Source organism: Notolepis coatsorum (assembly GCF_963971535.1).
Source record: "Notolepis coatsorum genome assembly, chromosome: 6".
In the NCBI taxonomy this organism is placed as follows: domain Eukaryota; kingdom Metazoa; phylum Chordata; class Actinopteri; order Aulopiformes; family Paralepididae; genus Notolepis; species Notolepis coatsorum.
The window spans coordinates 188,539,195-188,561,853 of record NC_140170.1 but is presented as its reverse complement, the minus strand read 5'-3'; the positions used below and the strand labels follow the sequence as shown (position 1 = coordinate 188,561,853).

Below are 22,659 nucleotides of genomic sequence, written 5' to 3'. Positions count from 1 at the left end.
CAGGCCAGCCTATAACCTCTGCAGTGGTGGCAAAAGTGATCCCCACCTACACTCCTAACAGGTAGTTTCAAAGCACAATAAAAACACAGATACATTTGGTAATAAAGGCAAAATGGTGCTCATTCAGTTTATTGAAAAAAGATGTTTGCACCGTCATGCAGTTTGATGTGAAAGAATAATAGCCTAGGCACAACATCCGATACATTTCTACAGTGAATAGTTAATACTATGCATAACACAGTTAACCGTAACATGTATCTTTCTGCCTTTAGGAAAGAGTCAGGAATCAGTGAGGAAATATATAAGACACTGAGAGGAATGAGAGGCACACCTATAAGCTACATCGTTAACCAGACCCCTATACAGGTAGCAGTAGATGGAAAGGACTACCCCATTGGTTGTGGCTTGAGCTATCGGGTAATGCTATTCTTGGCTGGAAGTTAGACAGCATACTCAACAACATACCAGATCTGGTTGCTGTTTGTCAACCTTATGTTAGGGATCCTCTCTGACACAATTTTTAATTTCTTTATCTTTGATATAGCACGTTCAACATGTATCCTGTGTGCAGCCACTTTTTTTGTCAGGCAGACATCTGTAGAGGGCATCTGCCTTTTTCCTCTGACAAAGGGTGGGATGTTTATTTCAAGTCCAATTTCTTGTAGGTCATTTTCCCTTCCTGCAGATAGCCATGTTTAAGCAGATTTTTCATTGGCTTAATAAAGTTGCTCTGCCTAACTATTTCTTTGTCAGACATAGATCCAGTGAAAAGAGTTCAACAAAATATTACAGAACCTCGTGGATCACATGCTAGGAGGGATTTCAATGTGTTTGCAGACTTGTAGGTGAGCTTTAGCTCTGCAATACAAGTGAAGTTGGGGTTTGAATTTTTAACTCTGTACAGTCTAATATTGCCATCGTTGTAGGAAATTCCTCTCTGTACTTTCCTGGCATTTGTGCCATTATTATGTCTCTATGAGGCCATGCGGGTAGTTCCGCTAGAACTGTGAACATGTAGTCCACCCATGCATTGAACAAAGTACCAACACTTCGTTCATCAATCATAAATCTAAATGCCAAATCTTTTAAATCATGATTTTGTCTCCGTTTCATAAGAACAAGCAAGAGCTGCACACGCAGGGGCATTGTGTTAATTTGCCAATCACTTCTGCTATATGTCAATGGGACTGAAGTTTGCTGTGCTGTTTCACTGCTAGGTATACTAAACACAGTACATAGATTATTGAATTGATCATAAGTGAATCCAGTGGCATATTTGAAATAGGCTAGTACACGGCTATGCTGCAAGACCTCTGGTGTTAATCTATTTGATACTTGATTATGTCTCAACAGTATTTATACTCGTCAGTGATTCGATTTGTGCTTGTTGATTTCTCAATCGTTCATCTCGCTCCTCTTGTCCACCTTCTTCCATTGGGGGAGGCTGCTCCACAGGCCGGCAGAAGTGCTATGAGGGGAAAAGACAGTTAGCAAACGTTAAGTTAGCTAAAAACACCAGCTAACTAGTGAGGACGAAAAGTCAGACAGCAAATTAATGACAGCAAAGTTGATGGTGATAACACTGTAGCCAGCTAGCTAGGATAACACCAGCTAGCTAGTTGGCAGCTAAAGTTAGCTAACTAATAGCTTGGTCTACGTTTCTAATACATGCCATCAAATATTATGTCTTTATGAATTGACCTTACCTTTGAGCAAACATAAGTGTCCTTGGAAATGGTCTTCACATTCAGTTGTGTATGTGGTCGACGACACAGCAGAATCCACCGCTTGCATTTGCCGAGTTTTCTTTTGGGCTTTGGAAAAGGTACAAAATATACTCCTCCATCCAGTCTTTCAGGGTACCTGGTGTCCGAATGACAGGTACCCCACGCACAGCGTTTCACCATCATATATTAGCTAGATAATAAACATAGAAACTGAACTCTTCACAGTGGTTTCGATCACAGACATTTGGTTTGATGCGCCCCACAAATTTCTGGTGGTGTCCGAGTTTTCTTCCAGCGGGGATTTTCGCTGTGATATGATTGGACAAATTCTATTTGGGGCGTGGTTTAGCGATAGGTCTATTGTGTTAGTACGACGGCCGGCCAAGCCGGAAGTAACGCAGAGAGCTGGGCTCGATACCAGTATCTCCTGCGTTAGTGGTGAGCGCCTTGCCCGCTGCGCCACCCAGCCGCCCTCCCAATAGATTTTTTTAGTAATTCATGCGAGTACTTGATCTGGGAAAATATTACTCTTGCCCATCCCTAGTGCCAGCCTGCTCATTGGCAGCAGTTTGGGGTTAAGTGTCTTGCTCAAGGGGGAGTAAATGTGTTTGAATATGGCAAACAGTGATGTCATCAGCAACATTGAATCCTTGTGTTAATTACAGCTCAATGAAATTATATGTAAATGGAAAAATAGCAATACCTTGTCTTATAGGGACTGGTACCTTATAGTTTCATTTGGCTGTAATTAACACAAGTATTCAATGTCCCCGATGACATCACTGGTGACCATATTCAAACTTATTTACTCTCAATAACTGTCAAACTAAAGAAATGCAAAACTATTTAGATATTTTGGATGTGTGTGATTACGTCCAAAATAAATCAACATTATTTTCTGGTGGCGTGCCCCTTTCAGCCACATATTGCAGTGTTTTGCGATTTATTACTGTTTTTCAACTGCAATTTACAGTCTTGAAGTTAAATATAATTTACAGCAGTCTCTACTCCCATCTAGTGGCCAATATAAAGCATTGCACCATAGCAGTAGAACAGGCTGTACACCGTACATCAAATAGTTTATTTTCACTTTTGGAAGCCAAATGTGCAATCAACAATGATGTCTGTATTTGATTATGGAGACCGTCAGTACATGCATTCCTCTCCCTTCACCGTAAGACCCCTTTGAATCAGAGCACACTGTGTTTTATTACTGTAGTGGAGATACATTTCTCACTCACCATTGTATTAATCCGTTTGACTTAATAACCCCTACCTGTTATTGAATAAATCCCACAGGAGCCAGGGGAAGCCAGCTCTTAACCCCTGGAAACCTCCACATCAGTCATTCACTCCACCAGCTCACCTGCTCCATCACACACAGCCCCACAACGCTCACCAGTGGAGAGAGACGGACACAGGGAGGATTAAGCAAGTCACCTGCAGGTGAATTTTACCTACTGGGTTTACATTTAATTCCTGTTGTTTTCCTGCAGTTTAAATGTATTTTCCTGCCTGTCGTCGTGTGTTTGTCGGGGTATTTCTGTGTAGAATAAGCGACAGCGCAGCTAAATGCTAAGGTTAGCTGGTGGTTAGCTGCTAGCTAGCCTGCTACTCTGGTCAGTGTCCACAGCACGTTTATTATCAGTCTACCTAACCATATGACGGGTGTTTCAGAAGGCACAAAATTACATAGTTATACAGATAATTTAGGAAAAAATTATATTTGTGATCCTTGATGTAGAATAATTTCTTGTCAGATGTTGGTTCCAGTGCATGTCGACGTCGTGCAGCCAGACCATCCGGAGATCTGTCATTATGGACCTTTGTTGTAGAGTTATTTCACCACAATGTGGTTAATGTGCTTCTTTCAAATGCTCCTGCTTAATTTCTGATATTATCAGATAACTACAGTTGTTGGTTACAAGCTATTAATGTACTCACCCATTTACATATTTCTCTTAGATGGGGTGGCAAATTTAATGGAATTTAAATTATCTACTGAATATGTTCCATACATAGATAATGGATATATGCAGCCTCACCAGGAGGTATCATATTGTTGGACACAGTAAAGCCCAAGAGCTTCTTTTCATCGTGGTCCTTTACCTGTTGGTGTGTGTTTGACTGTGAGTGAGTACATGAGAACATAAGATAAGATATAATTTTATTGATCCTGCACTATTTTACTCTGTCTATTTTATCTTACGCTGTCTATTTTATCTTACTCTTTTTATTATTGTCTATCTAAAACTGAATCAAACCATAAGCACGATGGCCTGTTGGGATGTTAGATCCTAATAGAATAGAATAGAAATACTTTTATTATCCCGTGGGAAATTTGACACTGCAAATCGCTCAACATTTAAACATTTAGACAGGACCGGTCACAAATTAGAATAATAACACAAATCAAATCAAGTTGCCTAGGATAAGAGTAGAGTAAAATAGAATAAAATTTAATGAAATAAAATATACAGAAATAAATACAGTAAGAATATACTGAGCATGGGGGAAGCAGTGTAAACAATTTGGTCAATATAATTATAATTTAAATCTAACTAAATGAAATATATATTCCAGTATTCACAGTGTCACAAGGTGCAGTATGCTTCAGGTAGTGTATGGTCCTCCTTGGGTTCCAATAAGACCTAGATCAATGTCTGGCAGCCGTCGCTGCCCCCTAAACCAAAGCAGTGGATCACCGTCAAGGAAAAAAAGAGAAAAAAACGAACCAGGACCTCACCCCCGGTACCGCCAAGAAATAGTTTCAACCTACTCTCAGAAACATGCATATCAACACCCAAAGCAAAGAGACATAGAAGCGTGGCTAACAACGCTAACGAAGCAAACAGCGGGCAAAGCGGAGCTCACGCTAACGACGCTAATAGCAAGAATACCGGAGCTCACGCTAACACTAGCGAAGCAAACAGCTGGCATGCCGGAGCTCACGCTAATGCTAGCGAAGCTAACAGCCGGCACATCGGAGCACACGCTAACGACGAGACGACGAGGAAAACGGAGCCACTAGCGACACGGCTAGCAAACACGACCCAGACCGAGCGAACGGCTAACAACGAAGAGACTATCATGCGCCGAGAACGTCGCGGTAGCCAACGCCGAAGGTACGGGACCAGCGTTAACATGCCGGCTATTGAGAAGGCTAACGAGGCTTCACCAAGGCCACAGGACTGTGGAAAGAACCGGCAGACTAGGCCTAGCCCAAAAACAAACGGCCCCAAAACTGTTGGAAAGAAAAATGCTAACCTCACACAGAAAATAGACTGTATACTGATTGGAGATTCCACAACAAGGTATGTGGAGATGGCAAACACAGAAAATATCTGTCTAGACAATACATCTGTCAAAGAGCTGGCCGAAAAACTTCCAACACTAATCAGACCGGGAATAAGAAAAATTGTCATTCACTCTGGATCGTTTGACATCCTGCGAAAGAAGACTGGCACAGAGACTTTGAAAGACGATTTCACACGTTTAATGAACACACTAGACAAACATCAGTCTGTGTACACAAACACTGATGTGTCCATCAGTGGACCAATTGCATGCTTTCGCAGACGACAGGAAGCATTCAGTCGACTCCTAAATTTTAATTCATGGTTAGGGGCTGCATGTCTCGTACACGACCTGAAATTCATTGACAACTTCAATGTTTTCTGGAATAACCCAGAACGTTTTCAAAGAAATGGCTTCTTCCCAAATCGCTTAGGTTCAAAGCTCCTATCAGCAAACATGCGTCATGCCTTGATGGCCTCCAAGAATATTAAGCTCACACCAGCACGAGAGATAATCATGAAGGACACAATCTCACCACGGATTACAGCAGCACAAGACGTCCCGTCCCCCCCCATATCACACAAGGCCATCTCGTCTGATCAAATGTCCCCGAAAGCACAGAACAGTCAGTACGGTACAGAATAGCACAATTGCCATGCCATCTCTCAAAACATACAAGTAATCCTAACCAGCCAATGGCATGGTGAAAAATATACACCATCAATGCGTTTACCTGCTATTAACCTCAGGGCCATCACGGTCAAGCCAAAGCAGACCTCCTCTAAAGAAGTCCAACAAATAAAATTAGCTCTCCTAAATGTCAGATCACTGAATAATAAAACTTTCTTAGTAAATGATCTGATTAAAGAAAATAACTTAGATTGCATCTGCCTAGTAGAGACATGGCTAAATAATGACACAGCTACATCAATAATGATAGAAGCTTGTCCACCAGACTATAATTAAGCATTACATCACACGCAGGAGTGGTTTGTGACCAATAAACCATGCCTAGGGGTGGTCGTTAGACCCCCCTAGGCATGGTTTATTGGTCACAAATCACGACTGCACGTGGTGTAAAGCTTTTATACAACTGCCAGATTCATCCAACCTTATTTCTATACAATAAACACACATTAATCGAAGATTTATTGAAAAAACCATCCGCCAGAAAAAGTAGTTCCCACAACTACAAAAAAGACAAGTTGCCTCCATGTGGAAGCAGCTTGAAGTGCATCCAACCAAACTAACACATCCAACTGTGTATTATTGGAATGATTGAGAGAAGTTGCCTCATGTGGAAGCAGCTTGAAGTGCATCCAACCAACTAACACATCCAACTGTGTATTATTGGAATGATTGATTGAAAATTTTATTACCAGATGCAGAATGGGTACAATACAGTACGGCTCAATACACACAATTGTTAAGGGAATGCAGACCTACTTTCCATAGAACTTCATTCTTAAATGCTTCTATATAAAGTAGGTAAAACAAATTAAAAGGTTTTCTTTGCCCTATAGGAAAAAAAACTTTTTCTTCGCCCTATTTTTTAATTTATTTCTTTTAGCCTAAACTTAACCAGTTGGAAACCAGGGGTACAGTAATAAAATTAGCAATCAACCAATCAATCAATTCAATAGACCATGCTCACTTAAAACAGCGCTGCTTCTCTCTCAGTCTGACTCCCCCGCTGTTGCAGACAGGAGTGTGTGTGTGTGTGTGCGTGTGTGTGTGTGTATGTGTGTGTGTGTGTGTGTGTGTGTGTATGTGTGTGTGTGTGTTTGTGGGTACGCCAGCGTCGGACAGTGTGAGAGAGAACGCTGCAGTCAGTAGAAAGTAGGAAGGAAGAAATGTAAATCAATCAATTAATCTATCAATCAAACCGCGATTTTTCTTTTGTTCTAGATTGAGTCAAGACCCATCAATTACATCATCCAACATTGTTTAAAGGACTAACACATTCCCCTTGACAGAATCGCTTCATATTTAGTCGTTATGGTGCTTTCAACATAACCATTTGTTGTCCGCGATCTTGTTTTCTCCCGGAGTGAGCCGGGGAGGGTTATGTGATTCGGTTGTGGGCGGGTCCTGAGCCCAGGACCGTGGATTGTTGCCAATAAAGACGTGTGAATGGCCAATCAGAATCGAGAAATTTGCATGCCGTTGTATAACTTTTTTCAAATACCCAGAAAAAATAAAAGGAGCGGAGGAGTTGCAGCAATCTTCTCCTCAAAACTCTTGTTTAGAATCACAGAACTAGGCGAGTTCATGTCAATGGAATATCTTGCCATTGAACTAAAAACAGAATCAACTATTATTGTCACAATATACCGCCCGCCTAGACACTCACCAGTATTTATACAGGAGCTCTCTGAACTGATCTCACTATGTGTTACCGGATATGATAAGGTGATCCTAAATGGAGACCTGAACATCCATTTTAATAAGAAAACAGACTCCAAAACTATGGAACTAAAAAATCTACTGGATAGCTTTGACCTAATACAGCATATAACAAATGCAAAAAAATAAATCATAGTTAAAAAGAGGCTCCTAAACGACAAAGCTGAATCAAAGTTCATTGATCTTATCAGACTACATGAACCTGCACACAATCATGACAGCTCTCTAAATGAAATGGTAGAAAATCTCAATGATGCAATGTCATCTATATTAAATTCTATCGCCCCATTAAAAACGAAAAAGAAGAAAACTAGAGCCTCGCCCTGGTTAAACTATAATACGGTCAACGAAGAAAAAAGGAAATGTCGTGCAGCGGAGCGAAAATGGAGAAAAACAAAAACCACCATATGCTGTGATATATACAAAGATGCTTTAACTGCTTATAATAAAACCATCCGCTTAGCAAGGAAAGATTACTTCTCTAAAATCATTACAGAAAATGCTGGAAACTCCAGAATCCTCTTTTCCACTATTAATGTACTACTCAACACTGCCCCTACACCTCCTCAGTCATCAACGGTTAAGTGTGAAGAACTTGCACTATTCTTTAACAACAAAATAACCTTGATCAGGGCCAGCATTACTCATGATGGAAATAAAGTTGATTGCGGCAAACCGTGCAATGTAACCATGAGAAGTTTCACATGCATCACATTAGATGTACTCTGCAAAACTGTCTCAGAATGTAACTCTTCCACCTCAGACATTGACCCTATACCTACAGCTTTCTTCAAACGGGTATTTAATAGTGTTTCAAGCCCTGTGCTAGATATCATAAACACTTCCCTTAGGACTGGTATTTTCCCGGATGCCTTTAAAACAGCAGTTGTAAAACCATTACTAAAAAAACCTAACTTAGATAGTAATGAAATGGCAAATTATCGTCCAATATCCAACCTACCATTCATTAGTAAAGTACTTGAAAAGATAGTTTCAGTTCAAATAAATTCCTTTCTTGAAGAAAACAACATCTTAGAAGAATTTCAGTCAGGATTCAGAAAATATCATAGCACTGAAACTGCCCTCACCAAAATAATCAGTGACCTCAGACTAAACTCTGACGAGAATAAGATCTCCATCCTTATCCTGTTAGATCTCAGTGCAGCATTTGATACAATCGATCACGATATTCTAATCGATCGTCTTGAAAACCATGTCGGTTTCTCAGACCATGTGCTAGGCTGGTTTAAAACATACATCAGAGGGAGGAAATTCTATGTTAAACTAGGAGATCACATGTCTGATATATACGACAACAACTATGGAGTTGCACAAGGGAGTTGCTTAGGTCCTTTACTCTTCTCCCTTTACATGTTACCCCTGGGTGATATCATCAGAGAACATAATGTAGATTTCCATAGCTATGCGGATGATACACAACTGTACATATCTGCTGAACCAAATGATACAGCGATTAGCTCCATTACAGACTGCTTACTGGCAATAAATAAATGGATGAGTAAGAACTTCCTGAAACTAAACGAGAACAAAACTGAAATTCTAATTATCGGCTCCAAAACTAAAAAAGAAACATTAATAAAGAACCTGGGGGGACTAACCCCTTGGATCAAATCTGAGGTCACTAGTCTTGGGGTTGTCATAGATTCAGAACTGAACTTCAATTCTCATATTAGCAAAGTGACGAAAACATCGTTCTTCCATCTCAGAAATATAGCAAAAGTACAACCATTTATTAATCAGAACGATGCTGAGAAGCTAATTCATGCATTCATATCTAGCCGGTTAGACTACTGTAATGCACTTTTCACAGGTCTCCCTAAGAAAACCACAGAGAGGCTTCAGCTAATCCAAAACTCTGCAGCCCGACTGCTAACTAGAACCAAAAGGAGAGAGCACATTAGTCCAGTCTTAGCCGCTTTACACTGGCTTCCTGTAACATTTAGAATTGACTTTAAGGTCCTTCTCCTTACATACAAAGCTCTAAATGGACAGGGACCTAGCTACATCGCCAACACTCTAATAAATTACACACCAGCAAGAACACTGCGATCATCAGCTGCTGGACTACTAGAGGCTCCCAGAAGCAGTCAAAAGAGGATCGGTAATGCAGCCTTTATCAACTATGCCCCAAAACTATGGAACAAACTACCCCAAAACATCAGGGAAGCCAACTCGCTAGACATCTTTAAAAGACAGCTTAAAACCTATCTCTTTGCTCAGGCATTTCACTGATAGATATCTGCTACCACCTAGTGGCAAGAGGAAACATCAGGGATATCCTGACACAACTTGTATTTATTCTTACCCTGCCTACTCTTTTACACTGCCTATCAAATTCATGTGTCGGTTATTGCACTTTTTACTTCTTACTGATGCCTATTTTTAAACTGAATCATTTTAAACTATTCTTATTATTAGCTATGCTCGCTCATGCCTGTTTTTATTTTATTTTTTTTATTTTTATGTCCGTCGGTTAGTGCTGTAGCATTGTAGTAGAACCAGGTTAACTGTGTCCTGGCTGTAGTAGTAGAACCAGGTGAACTGTGTCCTGGCTGTAGTAGCATTGTAGAACCAGGTTAACTGTGTCCTGGCTGTAGCATTGCTGTAGCATTGTAGTAGAACCAGGTTAACTGTGTCCTGGCTGTAGTAGAACCAGGTTAACTGTGTCCTGGCTGTAGCATTGTAGAACCAGGTTAACTGTGTCCTGGCTGTAGCATTGTAGAACCAGGTTAACTGTGTCCTGGCTGTAGTAGCACTTTTTAATTACTGAATAGCCTATTAGGATGCTAGATCCTAATGTGAACCAGGTTAACTGTGTCCTGGCTGTAGTAGAACCAGGTTAACTGTGTCCTGGCTGTTGTAGAACCAGGTTAACTGTGTCCTGGCTGTAGTAGAACCAGGTTAACTGTGTCCTGGCTGTTAGTAGAAACACTATGCTTATGGCAGATCAATCAGCATGGATTGTCTGTAAACTTTAATACATGGCAGTTTGGTTTGTTAGAACAGACTGTAATCTTATGCTTATGGCAGATCAATCAGCATGGATTGTCTGTAAACTTTAATACATGGCAGTTTGGTTTGTTAGAACAGACTGTAATCTTCACTTGCTTATGGCAGATCAATCAGCATGGATTGTCTGTAAACTTTCACTTGCTTATGGCAGATCAATCAGCATGGATTGTCTGTAAACTTTATGCATTGTTGTCAATTGCCATATCTTGCTATGCTCGCTCATGCCTGTATTTTTTATGTCCGTTCTATTTTATAATTTTTATTTTATTTTATTTTATTTTTATTTTACTATTTTTAAACTGAATCATTTTAAACTATTTTTACTATTTGTGTTACTGAAAACTGTAAGCGGAGAGCCTATTGGGATGCTAGATCCTAATGTGAAACACTGTGATTCTACCTGTCTATCTTTTTATGCTCGCTTATGCCTGTATTTTTTACTGTTGTGAAGCACTTTGAACTGCAACCTCTGTATGAAAAGTGCTATACAAATAAAGTTATTATTATTATTAATGTGAAACATGTTGATTTTATGTCTGCATGTGTTCATTTTACGCCTGTCTTTTTTCTGTTGTGAAGCACTTTGAGCTGCAGTCTCTGTATGAAAGGTGCTATACAAATAGTTTATTATTATTATTTATTATTATTATTATTATTATTATTATTATTATTATTATTATTATTATTATTATTATTATTATTATTATTATTATTATTATTATTATTATTATTATTATTATTATTATTATTATTATTATTATCCCCATGGGGAAATCCGGCATCATGCATAGGTATAACTGTAATTAAATGCTCACACCATTATTATGCATGGAGATTACATTGAGAACAATCGGAGGTACAAAGAATATAAAATAACTAAGAGAAACAAACCGTCTGTCACGACTTCGTCCTTCAACCTAGGTGCACGGACTGCAAACAACTAGTGAGGGGAAACAATTCAGCAACTCTTTGGAGGCCGATGTTCTATGTTTCTCCCTTATATAGAACCTGGGAGGACTAACCCCTTGGATCAAATCTGAGGTCACAAGTCTCTGGGTTATCATAGATTCAGAACTGAACTTCAATTCTCATATTAACAAAGTGACCAAAACATCGTTCTTCCATCTGCAAATGTACGACCATTTATTAATCAAAACGATGCTGAGAAGCTAATTCATGCATTCATATCTAGCCGGTTAGACTACTGTAATGCACTTTTTACAGGTCTCCATAAGAAAACCACAGAGAGGCTTCAGCTAATCCAAAACTCTGCAGCCCGACTGCTTACTAGAACCAAAAGGAGAGAGCACATTAGTCCAGTCTTAGCTGCTATACACTGGCTTCCTGTAACATTTAGAATTGACTTCAAGGTCCTTCTCCTTACATACAAAGCTCTAAATGGACAGGGACCTAGCTACATCGCCAACACTCTAATAAATTACAGGCCAGCAAGAACACTGCGATCATCAGCTGCTGGACTACTAGAGGCTCCCAGAAACAGTCAAAAGAGGATCGGTAATGCAGCCTTTATCAACTATGCCCCAAAACTATGGAACAAACTACCCCAAAACATCAGGGAAGCCAACTCGCTAGACATCTTCAAAAGACAGCTTAAAACCGATCTCTTTGCTCAGCCATTTAAATGAAACATCAGGGATATCCTGACACAAATTGTACTTTACCTGCACTATTCTTACCCTACCTACACTTCCTATCATATTCATGTGTCGGCTCTATGCACTGTAATTTTAAGAGCACTGCTCTGTTGTAATTCAAAATGTAACTATTTTATCACACTTTTTTACTTCTTACTGATGCACTGATCTGTTAAATACCCTGTTGTATGTAGCCTGTTTTTAAACTGAATCCAACCGCACTTTGTTTTTACTCTGTCTATTCTATTTTTATTATTTGCATTACTGAATGAAACTGTAAACAGAAAGGCCTATTGGGATGCTAGATCCTAATGTGAGACACTGATTTACCTTACCTTGCTACCTCTATATTTTTTTTTTATGCTCGCTTATGCCTGTATTTTGTTTTTTACTGTTGTGAAGCATTTTGAACTGCAACTTCCGTATGAAAAGTGCTATACAAATAAAGTTTATTATTATTAAAGTTTATTATTATTATTATTATTATATATAAAATCATAAGAAAAGCATTTTCCATTCATTGACGAGATCATCCGTGTGGCTCCGATAGGTACTTAATCCACGGCGTGTGTCGGGAGGGGAACAGGTGCATGTTCTCTCATGACCTGGCCAACAGCAAGCCGTCCACCATCTGCAAGTTCTACCAGAGAGGGGTGTGCGCCTACAGAGACCGCTGCCGGTAGGTGGACAGTAGACAGCCTTGTGGTTGGATTTCCTTTGATCCTCATGTAGTATTGCTTTACATTTACATTTACATTTAGTCATTTAGCTGACGCTTTTATCCAAAGCGACTTACAAGTTCTGTACGACAAGTCATCAGGAAGGGTACAACTCAGCTGAGTAACAATGTTCATCAAAGTGTTGAGTGCTACAGTGTAGGTTAGTTTATTAGGACAAGTGCATGACAGTAAGGTTAGTTAGGATTACCGTACTTTTCGCACTATAAGTCGCACCTGACTATAAGCCGCAGCAGCTAAATTGAATGATGTGTACATATATAAGCCGCACTGGACTATAAGCCGCAGGTGTTTTAATGTTTAATTACCATATGTAATTAGCATTGGGACACAATACTGTCGGACAAATAACAAGAATTAACCCATTTACAAGTTGTATTAAGTTTAGCAAATAAGGGAACAGATAAATAACATTTCAATGCCGTCAAAAAAGCAATATTTAGATTTTTACATTTTCGGGTTTGGTCACGTCGAGTCACATATAAGCCGCACCGTTATATAAGCCGCAGGGTCGAAAAATGGGGGAAAAAGCCGCGGCTTATAGTCCGAAAAGTACGGTAGATATTTTTTTGTATTTGATTTATTTATTTTTCAGATAATGGTTGAAGAAGTTCGTCTTTAGTCCACGACGAAAGATTGGACGGGTTTCGGCAGTCCTAACTGGGGTGGGTAGTTCATTCCACCATTGTGGGGCAAGGACTGAGAATAGGCGACTTATCTTTGATGACCCTCCCGGAGCTCGGATAGGAGTAGGTCTGAGGCGGCCAGAAGATGCAGAGCGTAGGGGTCTTGAGGGTGTGTAGTTAGGGACCATTGACCGGAGGTAGGCGGGCAGGGTGTCCGCGGATCCTTAAAAAGTCTTAAAAAGTCTTAAATTGGTTTATCAATAATTAAGGCCTTAGTTTGTCTTAAAATGTCTTAAATCCATTTTCAGAGGTCTTAAAAATGCCATAGAAAGGAAAGATAAAATGCCATGTCATGTTTTATTATGAAATCTGGGGAAGTACGGTTAACGGGAGATAAAGTCGGGAGTTTTTATTGACCGCGTTGTAGCATCACGCAGACCGGAATGGGGCGGAACCAACACGGGTCCTTATGTTGGCCGGGAACAATTTCAGTGTAGTCTAGCTAACGTTAGCAAGGCGAAGCGGAAGCGATAAAGTTACGTTTAGTTTAGCATTTGCACTCGTTAATATGGGAAAGTGCCAATTTAACGAGAACTGGCTTGACAATCCACTGTTTGCGCCATGGTTGGTCCCAGTCAAAGACCATTACGAGGCCTGCTGCAACAACAAAAAAAGAGCAGTCGAGTCGCACATGCTGAGCAGCGCTAAGCGTACCTCTGCAAAAACGGCGCCTGCAAACTACTATTTCGAATTTCTTTTCGGCCCCGCCATCTCAGGTAGGACTATAACATCTGCACCAACAGAAGTCTGGATAACATGCGGCTCCACGCCAACACTTGAAGCTGAGGTCTTAACTTGAAAATAATCTATTCACGGATGTAAACAAGGACACGTTTGTGTTTATGTTCGATGAATCACCCACTATGTATTTTTTCCTCCCACCCACCCCCTCCTAATGTACAGTATCCTCCCATCATATGTATGTTAGGATCTATGGGTAACAGTACTGTATATTTGCATATCTTATATGTCACAAATGTAACAGTACCATATACCTGTATGTCCCTATGCCATAAATGTCATGTATGTTGAGTGTCATAAATGTCACTATGAATTGAAAATGGGGGACCCTGATGTAAACAAGACTAAAGTCTTTCTCTGGTCTGCATCATCTTAACAATTGTGTGTATTGAGCCGTACTGTATTGTACCCATTCTGCAATCTGTTAAACAAAGTTTTCATTCATTCAACCAAACCACAAAAACAAAACGACTGGATGAATAAATGAAAAACTTTATTAACAGATAACAGATCAATACACACAATTGTTAAGGGGATGCAGACCAGAGAGACTTTCGTCTTGTTTACATCAGGGTCCCCCATTTTCAATTCATAGTAACTGTACTGTTACATTTGTGACATATGCAAATATACAGTACTGTTACCCAGAGATCCTAACAGAAAATATATACATATGATGGGGAGGAGACTGTACATTAGGGGGGGGGGGGGGGGGGGGGGGCGTTGGACATTTACGGTGCCCAGTTTCTAATTGCAGCCTCCCGTAGGTGCTCTTTAAGAGCGGTTTTGAATGTGGGCAGGGGTAAAGTGGGTTTTAGGAGTGAGGTTAAGCAGTAGTCTGACCAGTTTGTTTTGTGATGTTTGTAATCTTGTTTTTAGGGCCTTTGAGGTGCTTTGGTACCATGAGGTGCAAGCATAGTCGTAGTACCCTTGAATGAGTGCTCCTGTTAGAGTCTTCAGGGTATTCCTGTTTACCAGAGAGGAGATCCGGCACAAGAATCTAGTTTGTTGGTTGACTTTTTTGATACCCTGGGGAGGGTGGTAATAGTTATGTGTTCTGACAGGTATCAGTCCTATGGTGATAATCATGTGTTCTTACAGGTATCAGTCCTATGGTAGTATGTGTTCTGACGGAAATGTGGCTGTTGCACTTGCTGCTTGGCCCCTGGTATATTTTGTATAGCTATATTTGCTATTTATGTTTGGTCACCCCTTTGTTGAAATTCATCCAATCCAGTTACTCCTTTGAGTTCAAGATTTTTAAGTTTCAAAGTTATTTTTTAATAAACATCTTTGGACCAACGTGTCCCTAAACTTAAACTAATTGGTGTCGTTGCATGATTTTTGCCATTTTGTTATTGTGAAATTGGTATTAAATTTAATTCTGAGTGGCATTAAAAAGTCTTAAAAAGCCTTAAATCTGACTGGGCTAAACCTGCAGATACCCTGGGCGGGAGCGGTTCCCTTTGCCGCGCGGTATGCCAGGTCGAGGGCTTTGAAGCGGATTCGTGCAGCAATGCGGAGCCAGTGCAGGTCCCTAAGAAGATTTCTCACTCACCATTGTATTAATCCGTTTGACTTAATAACCCCTACCTGTTATTGAATAAATCCCACAGGAGCCAGGGGAAGCCAGCTCTTAACCCCTGGAAACCTCCACATCAGTCATTCACTCCACCAGCTCACCTGCTCCATCACACACAGGCCCACAACGCTCACCAGTGGAGAGAGACGGACACAGGGAGGATTAAGCAAGTCACCTGCAGGTGAATTTTACCTACTGGGTTTACATTTAATTCCTGTCGTATTTTCCTACCTGTCGTGCGTTTGTTGGGGTATTTCTGTGTAGAATGAGTGACAGCGCAGCTAATGGTAAATGGACTCTATTTATATAACAGCTTTTATATCCAAAGTGCTTTACAACTTATGCCTCACCTTCACCCATTCACTCACACATTCACACACAGACGGCGGAGGGAACCGTGCAAGGTGCCAACTTGGAATAGGCGCGAGTAATCGATTACTAGGGATGGGTACCGAATTCGGTACTTTTAAAGGTACCTACCGAAACACGTCGGTACTACAGAGTATCGATTCACGTGAGATCCAACAGTGCCTACTTTCGGTTATGAGAAAGAAAAGAAAAAAAGTCCGATGACGTCACGTTTTGTTTACCGCAAAACGAAACCGCACGTTAACACTTTGACTGCCGGGACACGTCTTTTCACGTCTTTGCTGGCCATGCTAAAGTTGCCGGGGGACGCTGTACAGCGTCCTTATATCAATATTTCAAAAATCTGCGATCGGATTCATATTCCCCCTCCGCTGGCCTGAGATCCACCAGCAGGACCCACTGAGCTCTCTGGCGGTTCAGGAGCGCCATCTGGTGGCCGATCGGCGCAATCGCCACACAGGATGTTGAATAGAGGTTGTCATGACGACCGTAGTACTTCCGGGCGCTCGCTATGGTTCATGGGACTCTGGCTCGTCACGCTACACGGTGATCGATTGGCAATAACTCGATAAACAACATGATTTGGACGTATATACCATTATACAAGCTGGAGATGCACCGGGTAAAAATATATCCCATAGTGATAAAATTTCTACTCGACGATGATCGCCCAACGGCGCGCGGAGACTGGGGTGAGTTTTAGCGTGTAACGTTACCGTCTTAGATACTAACTGCTATTATCAACATTTGACCCACATTAGATGATTGGTATAACGCTGCCCACGGAATTATAAACGCCCCCTCGCCCATCCGGTCAACATCAGATGACGTGTAGTAACTTCTAGAAGTACGTCTAGTTGGAATTTTTTATATCGCGCTGATTGCCATCAAACTGTATTTCATCATCAATATAATGCATTTGGGGCTATATATCACGTTCTGGAGAAAGCTGCAGAAAGAGATGAAAACATACTTATACATTAGACCATACTTTACTATGAATATGTGAATGAAAAAGTTTAACGTTGCTACACAATGAACAATACATATAGGACTTTGAATGGGCCCTAATAATGGCAATGTAGCAATAGAATTTAAAAAGTTATAGCCCTGCAAAGAAGGGGACTTTCTCCATAGACAAATAGCGCTGGCAATCTATGGTATATCATTAATTTAACCCAAGGCAACCAAAGTGTTAATGTCAATGGCACAATACATGTTTTCAAACTCTCTTTGGGTGTTTGCAATTCATGGGGACTATACTTGTCTCTGATATCTTGGTACAGTGGGCAGGTTGTTATGTCTCTGATATCTTTCTTGGTACAGTGGGCAGGTTGTTAGAAAGTGTAGCTCAGTTTTACACCTCTGCTCTTGCTCTCTGCTACTATCTCCAAACTTCCACTCCTTTATTTTATTATGTGCTCGCGCTGCCGCGTGGGTTTTATTTTTATCGGTCGGCTTACTCCTTCCATATAGTTTCACATATTTGTAACTTTATTAAGCTAACGTTTCGCTAATCGTCGGACATAACGCTAGCTCCGTAGGCTAAGAGTAGACAGAAGAGTAGCGGATGTGATGTCGGTAAACAAGCCACAGGCTGTTATGTAAGACCAAACACACTGCAGAGCGTGTCTTCTCCAAAGCGAGCGAAAAGAACTGCTAGAATACTCAATCAGCAGCAGAGTAGTTCATTGCTGCTAGATTGTTTGCTTGTTTAATCAGTTGTAAAATACTTTCTTTTATTTGTTATTCAAATATATAGATGTGTATTTGACAATTTTTTGATCAGCAGAATAGTTCATTGCTGCTAGAGTGGTTTGTTTACCCTTGTTTTATACTTGTTATTTTGTAAAATACAATACCTTTATTTATTTTGTATTTAAATATATCGTTTTTTTAGTTAATTTGTTAAATAAACATATTTTCTAAATAAACATAACATTTATTTAAAGATATGTGTGACTGTGTATATATATAAATTTTTATTTTACTTCTTTCATGTTTTACATGTATAGTTTTTGTTTTTTTGTTTCGCATATATATATATATATATTCTTTTTTCTTTTTTATGTTTTAAAATAGTACACTCATTTGAGTAGTGGAAAAGGGGTAGGATTAAATAAGTGTATACCTCTTCCTACTCCTTTTCGAACATGTAGATTGAGTTGTGTTTTGCTTTTGTTGTTTGTTTGTATTCATTGCATGTTCGAAATAAAGATTTCAAATCAAATCAAAAATATATATATATATATATATATGTTCTAAATAAATAAATAACAAACCTTTCATACAGGGGATTGCAGTTCAAAGTGCTTTACATCGGTAAGATGTAAATAATAATAAAGTAATAATAATACATTATTTATTTATTAGATATTAAGTTTTGAATTTTTTTTTACAACTGAGGTAGGTAGATTACATCTTTAGAGACTAAAGTACAGAAAAAAGTACTGGTATCGATTCACAGGTGTCGGTTCAAATGTGAACGGTACCCATCCCTAGGTACAATACAGTACAGCTCAATACAAACAATTGTTATGGGGATGCAGACCAGAGAAAGACTTTCGTCTTGTTTACATCAGGGTCCCTGTAGGCGCCGTAATGGAGGTCTCTTTATTATGATTCAGTATTCTATTTGTGTTGTATTATTAGTTGTACTGTCACTTTAGGTGGTGGGCGTGCTCACGGGGGTGTGGCGCTAATGGGAGTGTTTATGGAATTTCATTCACCTTTTCACGTGTGACAGTTCTCGGTGTTTGACAGTTCACAGAGGTTGACAGTTCACGGAGAGAGGGGGTGGGAGTTAGGAGAGCATATTTTCTTTTGACCGCAATAACGCAAATCGCAAATCGTATTTTGTTTGTCTCATGAAGCGAAGAATAAAAGCTTAAAGTATTTCCTGGACGTGGAACGGAGTTATTTCACTGTGCGCGTCAATTGTTTGAACTCCTCCACTCAGCCCCTCGGCACTACCTGTCTATGACAGTCTACTGCCGCAACAGTCCCCCATTTTCAATTCATCATAACATATATGACATACATGACATACAGATAGACAGTACTGCTACATCTATACATTTATGACATACCAGATTTACAAATACAGTACTGTTTGTGATACAAAAAGAGTCTAAAAAAGAGAGTATATACATTTGATGAAGAAACTGTACATTGGAGGAGGTTGGTAGGTGGGGTGGGGGTGAGGAGGATCTGAACAGCCATGGATGGTCACCACAGATAATCCGGATGGGCTTGTTCAATAGTGGTAGAAATCTGTTATCCAACTGATATTGGATTATCTGTGGTGACCATCCATGGCTGTTTTATATTAGTGTTATTATTAGGGTTGCACGATATTGATTTTTTGATATCGATAACTTTCTGCTCCTCAATGTCGATACCGATAACCGATATATATATACGTATATAGTTATTGTATTATTATTATTATTATTTAAAGAATGTGTATTCCTGTAGTTTTGACCTAACCAGATTTATCATGACATGAGCGTTACTACTATGAACAAAACAAAGCCAAGACAGCAGTTTTGACTCTTCAAATAAAGTGACCATATTTATTATTCCAAATAAATATAATTTTAATCACAGAATTCACAATCCGTCAATGTCATTAACAATGTGTTTCCCTGAACAATGAGTGAACTAAAAACCAACAGGTATTGTGCTTTGTCAGCAGATAAAACATTTGACGCTATAGGAGAGGAGACTGTTGTGGTCTTGGTCCATTAAACAACTATTACTTGGCATTTATAGGACAGCACGCCTCAAAAAGAATTAAATAAACCAAAAAGTATTTGACATCCTGTCAATAACTTGTAAACATAACATTGCAAAATGTAAACATTTGCCAATTGCCATAGTGAGGTTCATCACTCAGTGATGTAAAAATAAAATCAAGGCCTCTAGAACTGTTGCAAATCTTTGCATAAGCCTGGGATTCAAATTCAATACTGGCAGGTAAAATCGGACAATCAGATATGTCTCTATGTAAACAAACTGAAAAAGTGCATTCCTCACAGTATCAAAAACAAATAAATAAGCTACTGAAACAAGTTCCACACAGTAACAAACAGTCATTTTACAGAACAAAGGATTAATGGCTTGCCTTATAATAATCCATATAAATGACAGTGAGTGAACCCTTTCCCCCCCCCACTAAACTACTAAAGCATTGAGGTTTCAAACTTTCAATTGTTTTCGTAGCCGCGGCAGCCTCAGATATTAATCAAAATTAAGCAAAATCCAGAACTAACATTAGCTTAGCAGTGTTTCTCATCTGTTTATCTGACATACATTATCCTAGTTTAGCTTGGTTTAGGAGTCCATGGTAAAGTTGTATTATTTACAGTTTACCAAACAATTATTTTTCAATCTTCTGTAGATGGCCACGATATTGCATTTAGTTGTATTTTCATTTAATTTAGTGTACTTTCTGACAAGGACGTGTTCTTAGTTTTTCCAATGCGACCCTGGAAACACCACTTTGGAGACAAACACAACAGCTGCCTGCATCAATAACCAATCAGATGTTTTGGCCATCAAATTAAATGCAATATCATAGGCTTATATTCATAGATCAGAACTATAGCAGTGCATCTGTCTACACCCATGTGTTTTTCAGTTCTTATGAAAATCTTCCTGTCAGCATTTTCCTTCCTTTCCAATTTGTTAGCCTAGGAAAATAGAGCTACATGTATAGCTGGTTAAGGACTGATGGTTCTTGCTTGGCTTTCTGTGTTCCTGATGAATTTCAACTGAAAAGTTAGACCTTTTGTTTGTTAGGATGAATGTACAATGTACTGATATTTCTTTCCTTACTTTCCCCCAAGACTGAATATGACCACCCCTAGCTTCTCACACCGTGGTTTGAGAGAACTGTCTGTCTCTTTGGTGGACTGCATGAAACCGCCACAGCTGGACCAGGAGCAGAGCTGTTTGGACTGCATGGAAACAAGTATGGAAATGTTGACTTTAATCTGTAAACATTATGACTTTATAAGTGTTGACTTTAACCTCTTAAGCCAGACTCTCTAAATTTGCCTAAAAGTACATACCCAAGTAAAAGGAAGATTGCTCCACTTATACAAGCCTGGTGGTACTAAATCCAGGTTGAACTCTGCCATTGGAAAGAGGAGATTTGGCCCGATCCATAGATGTATGACTTGGCCATAATAAGGTAATTTATAGGCCTGATATTCTATAGTTATAAAAGAAAGTTACAGTCCAAGGCAGCTCTACAAATTTTAAAAAGCCTTTATTTAATGGCTCACATTATTTAGATCATTTAAAAGAAACCAACATGTTTCGGCTTACATAGGGCCTTCATCAGGGTATAGACCAAACAAAACTGACTAATATAGAGAATCCAGGGCCCTCATTTATCAATGGTGCGTACGCACAGATATGTGCGTAACCCGTGTGTACGATCATTTCTAAGCAAAGTGTGTGACTTATCAATTTGAATGTGTGCTTGACTTTGTGCGTATATTTACGCACAGCTCCGACCGTGCGTATCTGGCGCCCGGTGGTAGAATATTAATATTGCAACGCGGAAATAAGCTTCCGTGCATTACTTCCAACACTGGCGCGTGTTTTGTATCACCCGTAATTCATTATAGTTTATTGTAAAATAGCGACAGTAGTGTAATTATAACGCGCTCACGCGCGAACAAGAGGTTTGCCTGCTTGTTTGGCACGGGGGGGCAGACTCAAAACACCCACCTCCAAACGCGATTAAATATTGTTTCAAATTAAATGCAAAATACTATTATTTTGTGTCATGTTTCCAAATAAGATTTGTTCACAACGAAATGCTCTCTACTTCAATTTGTTGGTTAGAATTAGGGATGCCCTGATCTATCGGCCAGCGATCGGTATCGGCCGATATTCAGTATAAATATGAGATTGGTGAATTCCGATAATGCTTTATTCAAAATAGATTGTATGCCTCTACAAATCATATGCAGGTAGAAAATTGACGGAAAATCCATCGCGATTTGGAATCAAATTGAGGAGAACTTTAATCCCTGGGTATTAATCGAACGAAACGGGAAAAGGCAGTCATATTCCAGCACGGTCTTTATTCGTGTTTGCGCTGCCCAGGCAGCAATGGTTAATAGATATATCCGACATCACCGTACGTGTACATGTCTCTGTCAGCCTGTCGCGTATTTCTCCCATAACACGCTTCGCTCGGCTTAGTCCACTTCACCATTGCCATTGTTGGGCGAGGTGGGTGGAACTTTGGGGCTGTGGGCAGAATACGGGTCATATGAACACCCACGATATAGTGTTCTTCCCCCTTCCTACTGTATAAGAAAGAATTAAAAACGCATTGCAACGAGAACGAGAACGAGTTTGTGTATTACAAAACCCTTGCAATAAATGTGTCTTAAATGAATGAAA

The 22,659-nt window shown here is 39.7% G+C and overlaps 1 long non-coding RNA gene across 1 annotated transcript; it reads left to right on the top strand.

Annotated features, from left to right (window-relative positions):
* The first annotated feature begins 12,679 nt into the window (after window positions 1-12,679).
* Window positions 12,680-21,177, top strand: LOC311230265. Its single transcript, XR_014619789.1, has 3 exons — window positions 12,680-12,797; window positions 15,899-16,045; window positions 21,084-21,177. It is a non-coding gene; the product is annotated as an uncharacterized lncRNA (long non-coding RNA).
* Window positions 21,178-22,659: the final 1,482 nt, after the last annotated feature.